At 43.1% G+C, this 11158-nt stretch overlaps 1 pseudogene; it reads right to left on the reverse strand.

The window, feature by feature from the left end:
- Positions 1 to 2971: 2971 nt before the first annotated feature.
- On the reverse strand, positions 2972 to 8448 carry LOC119520214 (annotated as a pseudogene).
- Between the last annotated feature and the right edge of the window lie 2710 nt (positions 8449 to 11158).

An 11158-nucleotide genomic window follows, 5' to 3' on the forward strand; every position in this document is an offset into this window, starting at 1 on the left:
GGCTGCAGGTCATTCTGCTCTGAGCTGCTCATAACCCATCCCATAATAGGAAATGCCCCCACCCCCAAGTAAACCCTCCCTCATTTCCTTCCAGGCTCAGACATCACCCAAGATCTCTAGATGGCTTCTCCTCAACCCATGTCATGGGATAGGACATTGGCATCTGGCAGCAGTTATTTTGCCCCATGTGTGCTCTGCAAATTTGTTCGTCTCCAAGTTGGTGGAGACAGTCTCTGCCCCAGGAATGTGCTTTGAGGTCCCTTGTGTTTTTTCCCTTACGGGCTTCTGGTTACATTAACCTGTAAAGATCTTGCAGTTTCTCAGAGATAAAGCTGTGGTATTTACAACTTATGAATCATACTTATGTCTCTTCTGTCTTGAAACATGTGGCCAAAGACATTCCCCAACGCTTTTACTTAATATTTAAACTTTTAAATGGAGAATTTGCTGCAGCATGTTGGAGGAGGAAGCAGTAGTTTATGAAGTACCTCTAGTTATCAGACCCTTTGTTAAGGAACCTATGAATATTATGTCATTTAGTGTGTCTTTTTTCCTCCTGCTTTTTTCCTCATGATTTTTCTCCTTTTCTTTGGTTTTTGGCAGTTTGACTAGAATGTGTCTAGGTGTGTGTGTATGTGTGTGCATGCACATGCATGCTTTTTGGAATTTATCCTGCTTGGATTCTCTGAGATTCTTGGATCTATGGTTTGATTATCTCTCATAATTTTTGGAAATTCAGAATTCTGAGCCCCAGCATGATCATATCCTGTGACCTCAGACAAATGACCTAATTCTGAAACTCAGTTTCCACTTCTGTAAGTAAGAAATAAAAATAATAATAACTACATCCAAGAATGTTCTTGGGATTGAAAATGTGGTTCCTGTTGTCAATGCACATTGGATAAAGAATTGGTTAAAGTAATCCTTAAAGGGCAAGATACTGCCCACAGGCTCAGCCAAGCAGAGCACCTGTCTGGTGCCTTCACCTCTGGGGTCCTATGCTTTCTAGTACCTTCCTCCAAGGAAGTCCTTCTCTGGTAGCTGGGAGCAGCTGGGGCTGTCACTGTCTTCCAGGTGGGTACCCCAAGCCCAGACTGAATATGAATGATGGTACTAACTTGCTGGATTCTGAGGACACTTACCCTAGACCCTTAATGAGTTCTGAGCTCTGGGCTACAAATGGACCAACAACCCTTTGACCTGAGTTCTATGTGGACCTGGGTGTCCACTCTTTTGCATTCATTTTCTGGTGTCACCTCTGGTCAACAGTATTTGAAGGGGGCAGGGATGGAGGCAGGAGTTCACTTCTGCTGGCTCCCAGTGTGGTCACCTGCAGGTCAGTTGCTGGCTTTGAACCACTTGTCCAGCAGTCTTTGGGGATGGCCACACTACTATCCTCCAGGTGCTTTTTGATCTGCAACACCAATGTGCCCTTCCAATCTTTGTACTTTCTAGAACCCTGGGTTTGGTCCCAAAATCCATCATTAACATGCTATTTGACCTCATAAAAATGACTCAAACCTATGAATCTCATTTTCCTCATCTGAAAACTGGGGATAATCACAGCATCTTCCTGCCAGGGTGGTTCTGGAAATCAGGTGAGTTAATGTGAACATGGTGTATGGCATTTACTAAGTGCCCCAAATATTTACATCTATGAGTGTTAGCACAGGGCATCGAATACCAGGCTAGAGAGTTTAGACTCTGAAAAATAGGAAAGGCTTTGCTGTTAATTTCCATACAAGAAAGATGCATTGAGTTGCTAGGGTGTGCAACAATGTTCTAGGCCCTGGGGACACAGATAAATCATATGCAATCTCAAACCCATGGTTCAGCAGCTACAGCACAACATGAAGGGCTGTGATGGAGACATCTTCTAGGCATTATGGGAAAATGTGGGGGTATTTTCTTAGGGTTTTGAAGGATGAAGAGGAGTTCTGTTGGTTGATGGTAGAGGAAAGGGTATTCCAAGCAAACGGGCTGAAATCAATAAAAGCATCAATTAAGTACGCATTTGGTTGGATCATGTCCACATGCTGGTAGAGGGAGAGAGATAAGCACCTGAAGATCAGATATGGAGTTTGGACTGGATCCTGCAGGATTCAAGGAGATGATCTTGCACTACCTTGTAGAAGTGTCCTAAAGCTGTCCTCACCACCTTCTCTGTTTGGCATCGATAGTGACTTGGTGAGTGCCTACTTGGGCACAGCAAGCCTTAGCCAGAAGTATTTGTCTGTGGCGAAATAGTAGCAGGGGCTCTCAAACACCTGCCAGCCCTTGGGGAAGGGCTCACAAGTGGATTCAGGGCAATAAGTCAGCTCTGTTGGGCCAGGGAGCTGATCAGGCCTCGGAGTCCAGCCTTCCACCCAGTCAAATGTTGAGCCATGCACCAGTCAGCTTCTGCATCCCTGACATTGTCTGCTCGAATGTCCCAGACAAGAACACCTCACTCCCCTGAGCACGGAGCCTGTTCCTTCACTGAATTTTGGCAGATGGTAAATATTTTAATGCAGAGAACTTCCAACGCAGCCGTTGGAATCAATAAAGACAGTCATTTAAAATGCAGCTTGCCCTCTCTATGGGCACACTTGTCAGGAAAGACAAGACAACGAAATTAAGTAAATGAGCCAGTTATGCAACAGGGGGTAGAGTCTGCAACATTTTCTCTAAAACAGGATGGACAGTGAATGAACATAGGCCCATATTTGTCATATTTGCATAAACAAACCGCCACGAATCCTTTTTCACCTTGAATATATTAAACGTTCACTCATTTCGCTTGCGCAGGGATTTTTTCCTCTTTGTACAGCCAACAAGCCCCTCCACCGCCCCCACTCTGTCTGGTCCAGCAAGGCGCTCTGTCCCTGAACTCTATGCTCCAGGCATCTAAGGGATGTATCTACTCGGGCGCCCCCTGCAAGCCCGGAGGTTGTATCGCGGAAGGCTGCCGCTGTCCCAGGTGCTGAAGGAGTCAGTTCCTCCCTTTACAATCGAGGACCCTCGTGGCCTCCACCTCGCTGCCTGTCTGGGCGAGAATGGTCAGAACACGCGTCACGGGAAAACCACGGCAGGTGCTGTAAGGGTCTGGCAGGGGTGGTCTCGGGGTCCTGGGGAGGTGCCCGCAGGCGCCTGCCCCACTCACCGTCGCTGCTCTGCTCCTGTGCCTCCTGCAGCTGATTCAGCATCTCCAAATCCACAAATTCGGGGCGTTCAACCCCCGACTTCTCTCCAGGGTTCTCCGAACCCTAGAATCCTCCTGGATCCGCTATCTTTTCCTTCCTCCAGTCTCAGGGCTCAGCCCCCAAGAGTAGAGGGGCGGAGTTCCCAGCTCCCACTGCACACAGCCCCCAGGGCTCACTCTCTTCACCCCTACCATCAGGCCACAGGCCCACAGCACCCCACCCCGCATTCAGGACTCCAGAAGTTCCCCTAGCGAGCTCAGCTGAACTGTAGTGGCTGACTGGAGGGAACTGTAGGGGCGTCAGGCCAGCTTCAGAGGGAGGGTGAGGGCAAGGCAGCCAGAGCCTAGGATGGGGTCCAACTCAGCAAGTTTGTGGATTGCTCTTGTAACTAGAGTCACTTCCTATATTTCTAGAAATTCACATCCCCTTCTTTCACCCTTTTTCATCAACCCTCTCATTGACTTCCCCAAACCCATGCCCCCACCCCAGTTTCCTTCTACAGGTAACCATGGTTATAATACTAATACCCACTTGTTCATGAACAACTCAGTGTGTGCCAATCCTTGAGATAAACACCATCCATGCTCCATCTCATTAAAGAATCAAATATCTAAATGAATGGAAGGACAGTCCATGTTCATGGATGGGAAGACTAAATACTGCTAAGATGACAATACTACCCAAAAGCAACATACAGAGTCAATGCAATTCCAATAAAAATTCCAATGGACTTCTTTGCAGAAGTGCAAAACAAAATCATCAAATTCATATGGAAGAGTAAGCAGCCTTGAATTGGCAAAACCATATTGAAAAAGAAGAATAAAATTGGAGGACTCACAATTTCTGGTTTAAAAATTTATTACATATCTATGTACTCAAAACAGTGTGGTGCTAGCTCAAGGACAGTTATATAGGCCAAAGGAATTGAATGGAGAATTCAGAAATAACCCTTCACATGTTTGTCCAACTGCTCTTTGACAAAGGTGCCAGTGGGGAAAGAATAGTCTCTTCAACAAATGGTGCTAGGAGAACTGGATGACCATATCCAAAAATTGAAGGTGGACTCCTCTCTCACACCATGTTAAAAAATTAACTCAAAATGGATAAAAGATCTAAATGTAAGAACCAGTACCATAAAATGCCTAAAAGAAAACATGGAAACATCTTCAGGACCTTGTGTTAGGCAGTGATTTCTTGGACTTTACATCAAAAACACCAGCAACAAAAGAAAAATAGATAATTGGAACCACATTAATATTAAAAACATTTGTGCATCTAAATGCTTTATCAAGAAAGTAAAAATATAACCTACAGAATGGGAGAAAATGTTTGGAAATCATATATATAATAAGAATTTAATATCCAGAATTTATAAAGAACTTCTACAACTCAACAAAAAGACACAGGACCCAATTTAAAAACAGGGGCAAGAATTGATAGACATTCTCCAAAGAAGATATACAAATGACCAATGAGCATGTGAAAAAATGCTCCTGGGAATGCAAATCAAAAGCACAATGAAATACCATTTCATATCCATTGGCTGCTATTAAAAAAAAACAACAGAAAATAACAAATGTTAGAGTGGATGTGGAGAAATAGGAACACTCATTCATTGCTGGTGGCAATGTATAATGGTGCAGCCTCTGTGGAAAACAGTATGTTGATTTCTCAGAAAAGTTAAGCTTAGAATTATCATATGACTTGGCAATTCCATTTCTAGGTACATACCCAAAATAATTGAAAGCAGGGACTTGAACAGACAATATTCTTAGTGGCATTATTCATAATTACCAAAAGGTGGAAAAAAAAACAAGTATCCATCAACTGATGAATGGATAAATCAAATATGGCCTATACGTACAATGGAATTTTATTTTGCCATGAAAGGGAATGAAGTTCTGACACATGCTACAACTGGATGAACCTTGATGGCATCATGTTGAATGAAATAAGCCAGACACAAAGGGACAAATATTGTATGATCTCCTGTATATGAAATGAGAAAAATAAGCATATTCATGAAGTTGGAAACTAGAGTTCAGGTTACCAGGGGCTGACAGAAGGAAGGGCATGGGGTGATAATGTACAATGGATACAGAGTTTCTGTTTAGAGTGATGGAAAAATTTTGGCAATGGACAATGGGGATGGTGGCAGGACTTTGTGTATGTGATTAAAACCACTGGATTGTATATTTGAAAAGGAGGAAAAAGGGAAATTTTAGGTTGCATATAAGTTACCTACCATGTGCACACACAGAAAACCATAGAACTGTTCAGCACAATGTAAACATTGTGCTAAAGTGAACAGCATAATTATAATAGTATTGTTTCATGAATTGTAAATAAAATCACATGGAAAATCATATATTTGCCCCCAAAACATTGTTCCTTGACATCATTGCAATAAAATTAAAAACAAGAAAAAGCTTTAAAAAATGCACACGACTGGAAATCAGGTCAATGAAACTGCTTTTCAGTCTAGCAGAGGAACAGGTCTAGTAGTTAAATTCAAGTGTTTAGTTCAGATTCATTGAGTCTGAGATGCCTATTAGACTTCCAGATGGAAATGTTCTGTGGTAATTGTTTAAAGAAGTTTATCACTGAGGGAGAGGGCCAGATTTCTTTTGGGTTAATAGGATCCCTCTATTCTCTGCCCCACAGACCAATAAGGTTTAAATGTTTGTCACCCTACTACTACACACCGTAGGTTTCATTCAAAATTTTGCTTCATTAGGAAATAATTTAATTAACTAGATTCTGTTTTTTTTTTTTTTAAGTTTTTGCTTTTATTTCCTTTCTGTTTTTCGTGTTTTGTATTTGGCATTTTTATATATTTTGGTTTTGTAATGTATGAACCGTTGGCAACAACTGGGAGGGAACAGCGAATCCTGGGCAAGCTACCAGGGTGTGGTCTGCAGCGCCCCCCCCCCCCCCCGGTGTTCTGGGCAGCCAGAGGCTCTCGTCTGGGGGGTACACGCAGCCCAGAGGTAGGGACCCACCATTATGGGTTCTTCTCTATGGCTAGGAGCCTCAATCTTGCCACTTAAGCCCCTCGCCCCTCTCCTGCTCAAATACCTTCTGTGGCTCCTGAAGGCCTACAGGATAATGTCTGTGATTGGGCTCTGGGAGAACCCACCATCAGTGTGGGGACCCTGTGCTTAGCCTGCAGAGAGTTATCGTCTTGGGTTCTGAGACTACAGCCCCGAATCCACGCAGCCACTCCTACCCGCCCTGGTTCCCAAGCGCACCCATGAAATTCTAGCAGAGGTGAGAACAAAACTTTATTTCTGGGAATCTGCATAGGTAGATGCATGGGGTCAGGGATGGCTCTAAGACCTTGGGATGGTGGATCCTTGCGGACCAGCGCTCACCGGCTCCACACACAACTAAAGTCTTCCCTCCGCGCACAGGGTCAGCTCCAGCTTCCTCCGCGGCTCCGAAGCGCAGCAGCGTAAGCGCCAGGACCACCTTCATCTCGGTCATGGCAAACGTCTACCCGATGCAGTTCCGGCGGGCAGGACTGGGGCTCGGCTGCGCCCGGGACTCCCATCCGGGCCCCCATGGCGCCTGGACCTTGCCTGGGACCCCCACCCTCTCCCTCACCAGCCTGAAAGGTAGAAGGGGGTCTGACTGCGCATTGGACCCCAATGTGGTCTTCCATGACCCCTGAGCTTGGCCCGGACTGCAACCCCCAGCTCAACCGGTAGATGTGGAGGAGGGGGTGTTGAGCACACCCAGGACCCCTCCTTGGGCCCCTCCCCCTTTCTCCAGATCTTTGTCCATCCTCTTAGGGAGTGGAAAGAAAGAGGCTGGAACTCTAAAGACCTAGAACCTCCCCTCCTCCAACAATCAGGACAAGACTGAAACCCTGACCCCCACCACCCATCTCCCCATCCTCACCTCTGACACCTGCTAGCCTCACCTGGGCCCTGCTGAGAAGGAAATGAAAACCAGAGGTGACTTTTTCTGGGTGTTTTCTGGGTCAAAGCGGAAGGGGTCATAGACCTGGAGGTGGATGAGACATGACAGTTGGAGGGGGGACAGTCTCCCAGGACAGGAAGCCCTCAAGAGGCAGATGTGTGTATGGTGGGGGAGGTGGGTCTGATTTCCCAGGTCAGGACCTTGCACTATCCCCCAGGTCCCCGCAGTGTTTAAATCAATGGAGGGGGGGCAGCACCTCAGGGTTCAGCCAGATTGATGGGTTGTGATGGGTCCGGAAAATGCCGATGAGGCAGATAACACCTGTGGGGGAAGAGGATGCAGTCAGGAGGAGGACCCACTGCCTGATGGAGCCCCCTTCCTGCCCAGGAGCCTCCTCCACCTGTCATTGCAACCACCTTTGGGGATAACATGGCCATCTGGGAGCACAACATCCTGGGTACAGCAGCTGGAGATGACAGTGACTGGGGGATGCAGCTGCATACTCTCCTTGATGCACATCGTCAGGAAGGGCAAATTGACCAGGTTGTCCCTATTGAAACCTCCAACAGTTGACCTGGGAGCAAAGACAGACTCCCCCAGCCCCCTGCTGCCCAGTGAGACCCTTTCATCATCTCTCTCTGACTCTCACTCCCTATAACAAAATAAATCACAGATAGATCAAAGATTTGAGCATTAGAAAAGCAACATCACAAAGGTACCAGAGAAAACTTAGCCAGCCAATTTTTTAGATGCCATTCTGAGCAAAGCCCAACCCCAGAAACAATCCCTGAAAAGTTTAAAAAATTTTCATAAAATAGTCTTCCTGGTAAGAAAACAAAACCAAATGATGATGGTGTAAGAAAATAAGCATATCCTATGTTTTACTCTTATTTAACATTGTACTAGAGATACTAGCTAATGCAATTAGACAAGAAAAAAAGAGAAGAGTTTAGTAATTTGAAATGTGGGAGGAAATGAAACATTATTGACTGACTGATAGTGATTTTATTTTTGAAAAATGCAAAAGAACCCACTGGAAAACTTTTATAAACAGTGAGGATTTAGTAAAGGGCCTGAATTTTTTATTCCCTTCTTCTTTATGTGGTTATTTAAAATTTCAGTAGCTGATAAAGTCAAATGGTTCAAATATTTAGAACTATGAAGGAGCACCCCTATGGCCAGCACCACCCACTTCCCCTCCCCACAAGTTGTCCAAGTTATTATTTCTTTATGTAGCCTTCCAGAGTCACTTTTCTGCATTGAAAAATTTCTATACTAGCTTATTATATACACACTACTCTGTATCTATTTCATTTAAAACTGTACCTGTCTCTTCTTGCATATCTCCTAAGACTTGCATCAAAATAGGCCTTCACTATTTTCCGATGTTTTCCTCTAGAGCTGTTAAGGCTTCTGTGCTTTTCTTTTACAATTTCCTAGTTTTGATAATTTTTTTTTACAAATATAATCTTTGTTTTATCTGAATGTTATCTTGTTATAAGATATGAGAAGTAGATGGAATTAATTTTTCCTGATCCCTCTTCAGTTGTCCCAAGAGCTTTTATTAAATGATCCATAGTTACCCCCACCTTAGCATTTACAAAGTTGATGGCATATTTTATTTATATACATATAATTAGTTTTTCTATACAGAAATAACCAATTTAAAAAAGATAATAAAATAAAAGAGGCTAATAATAATAATAATATAAATACCTGGATTAAATATAGCAAGAAATGTGAAAGCTCTCCATTCCAAATGCATTAATACATTTCATTCAATGAAATGCCCACAGAAGATAATATTTGCCATAACAAAAAGCATCTAAGGGTTAATTTAAAAATGTATGCATAAGATCTCTACCCAGAATTTTTAAACTCCACTAAAAGACTGAAAGATGATTTGAATAAATGGAGATCCATTCCACACTCAAAGATACTATGTGCTAATATCATGACATAATCAGTTTTCCACAAGTCAATCACATACCCAATTCAATTCAAGTGAAAATCTAGCTGAATTCTTTAAGGAACTTGATAAACTTACTCTAAACATTTTCTGGAAGAATGAAATATCATGAAGAGCTAGGTCAATTTAAAACTAAAAAATCAAAGAAGAGAAACTCACTCCACCAGATATTAAGGCCTATTGCAAAGCTGCAGTAAAAAAAAACCAAAAACATCAGTGTTTTTCTGCTGTAACAATAGGAAAATGAACCCATGAATAAGAATATAGAGCTCAGACGCAGACACAAATATGTGAAAACTTAACATCTGATAAAGGAAGACTCAAAATATCCATATGTATGGATGGATTGTTTGGTAAAGGTGTTCAAACAACTGATGATGTGGAAACAAATAGAACTAATTCCTCATCTACTCCATATACAGGTGGATTCCAGGTAGACTAGATACCTGTAGGGGGAAGATAAAACTATCAAGTTAAAAGAGGGTAATGAGAGACATCTCTGTGACCTAGGTAGGAAAGAATTCTTAGAATCCCAAAAAGAACAAACTGCAAGATAAAAAAAAATGGATAAATTTGCATCAAAATCAAGGAAATTTAACAAACACTTCAATGATTATGTTAATAATATATGTTAGTACCAAATGTTAATAATATTTCTGTTATTTCTAATAACAGAAATAAGAGACACTATAGACCAACTTAACAGTCAGATGAGACATTAAGATAAGATATTTGTAGAATATCTTTAACAATAAAGGATTTCCTGCAAATCATCAAGAGAAATAACAGCAAGCCCAAGAGAAAAATAAGCAAAAGATATGAACTAGGAATTCACTGGAGCACAAATATAAGAGACTTTCAAGCATATGAAAAGATGCTCAAAGTCACTGGTTATCAGAGAAATGAAAGTTATACAACAATGAGTCATTATTTCACACCTATTTGAGGCAAGAATTAACAAGATATTGATACTAAGGGTTGGTTGAGATGTGGGCATAGAGGGCCCCCGGTGCACTGGTGGTGGACAACTACCATTCTGGAGGCACCTATTGGCACATGATCAAGATGTGTGTTTTATGACCAAGTGAGCTTTCTCCAAGGTATACATCCTAGAGAAATTCTCAGGCAGGTAGATAGAGACATTTAAAGGATGTTCACTGCAGTGGAAAGTGGGAGGCAGCATGGGAGTACATGACTGAGGAGAGGAGAGAATATTATCCAAAGGTTAAAAGCAATGAACTGCTGTCATGGAAGATGGCAGCATACGGAGGTGTGGAATTTAGTTAGTCCCCTAGAGCAACTAGTAAATAGCCAGGAACAACTAGAAAATAGTCTGGAACAACTGGTGGGGGGACATCCATGACTGGACAACATCATACACCAGTCAGGAATAGGTGGAATGGCTGAGATTTGCAGCATAGAACTGTAACTAAAGCTCCCCAAACTGTGGAGCTGGCACCCCTCCCCCACCATCATGGCAGGCTGAGTTTCAAAACTTCACTGTGAGAAAAAGAAGCAGTCCTTGCCAGGAGCAAGGGAATGTAGCTCAACCAAGCTCCAACTGCAGTTTTAATTAACAAATTTGGACTACTGGATAGATGCTATGAGCACAGATAAACCCAGAGCAAGCAGGAAAGAAACCCAGAGCTTTATCCTGGCAGAGAGGAGGCAGGGATGGTGGGAAAATACATAAATAAATAAAAACAGAGGCTTTTTGAATACGCTGAGCTCAGAATACTGGCAAAGGGCTGTGTCCCAAGAAAAGGGGCACCAGAACTGGGCACCAACTCCAGTTCTTGCCTGGTGTTCTGGAGGGCTTGGGACTGGCTCTGAAAAGGGGATTTCTTGCTTTTTCCCTTTTTTTTTCTCTCATTCTAAGTAGCTTATTAGAGAAAGCCTCTGGCAGTTTCAATTGTCAGCATTGATCCAGGCAAGTGTGGAGTTAAGATAGTCAGAGAGTCAAAGGAAAAACTCAAGTGTAAAAGACAAGTCCCTAAAGAGCTTATCTTCCCTAAGAAAAAGGGGGCAGGGCTCAGCTCCAGTGGCGGCCCTTCCTAAGAGAACTCAGACCCCAGGGCCTGGG

The sequence above is a fragment of the Choloepus didactylus genome, chromosome 25, assembly GCF_015220235.1.
Source record: "Choloepus didactylus isolate mChoDid1 chromosome 25, mChoDid1.pri, whole genome shotgun sequence".
Taxonomy (NCBI): Eukaryota; Metazoa; Chordata; class Mammalia; order Pilosa; family Megalonychidae; genus Choloepus; species Choloepus didactylus.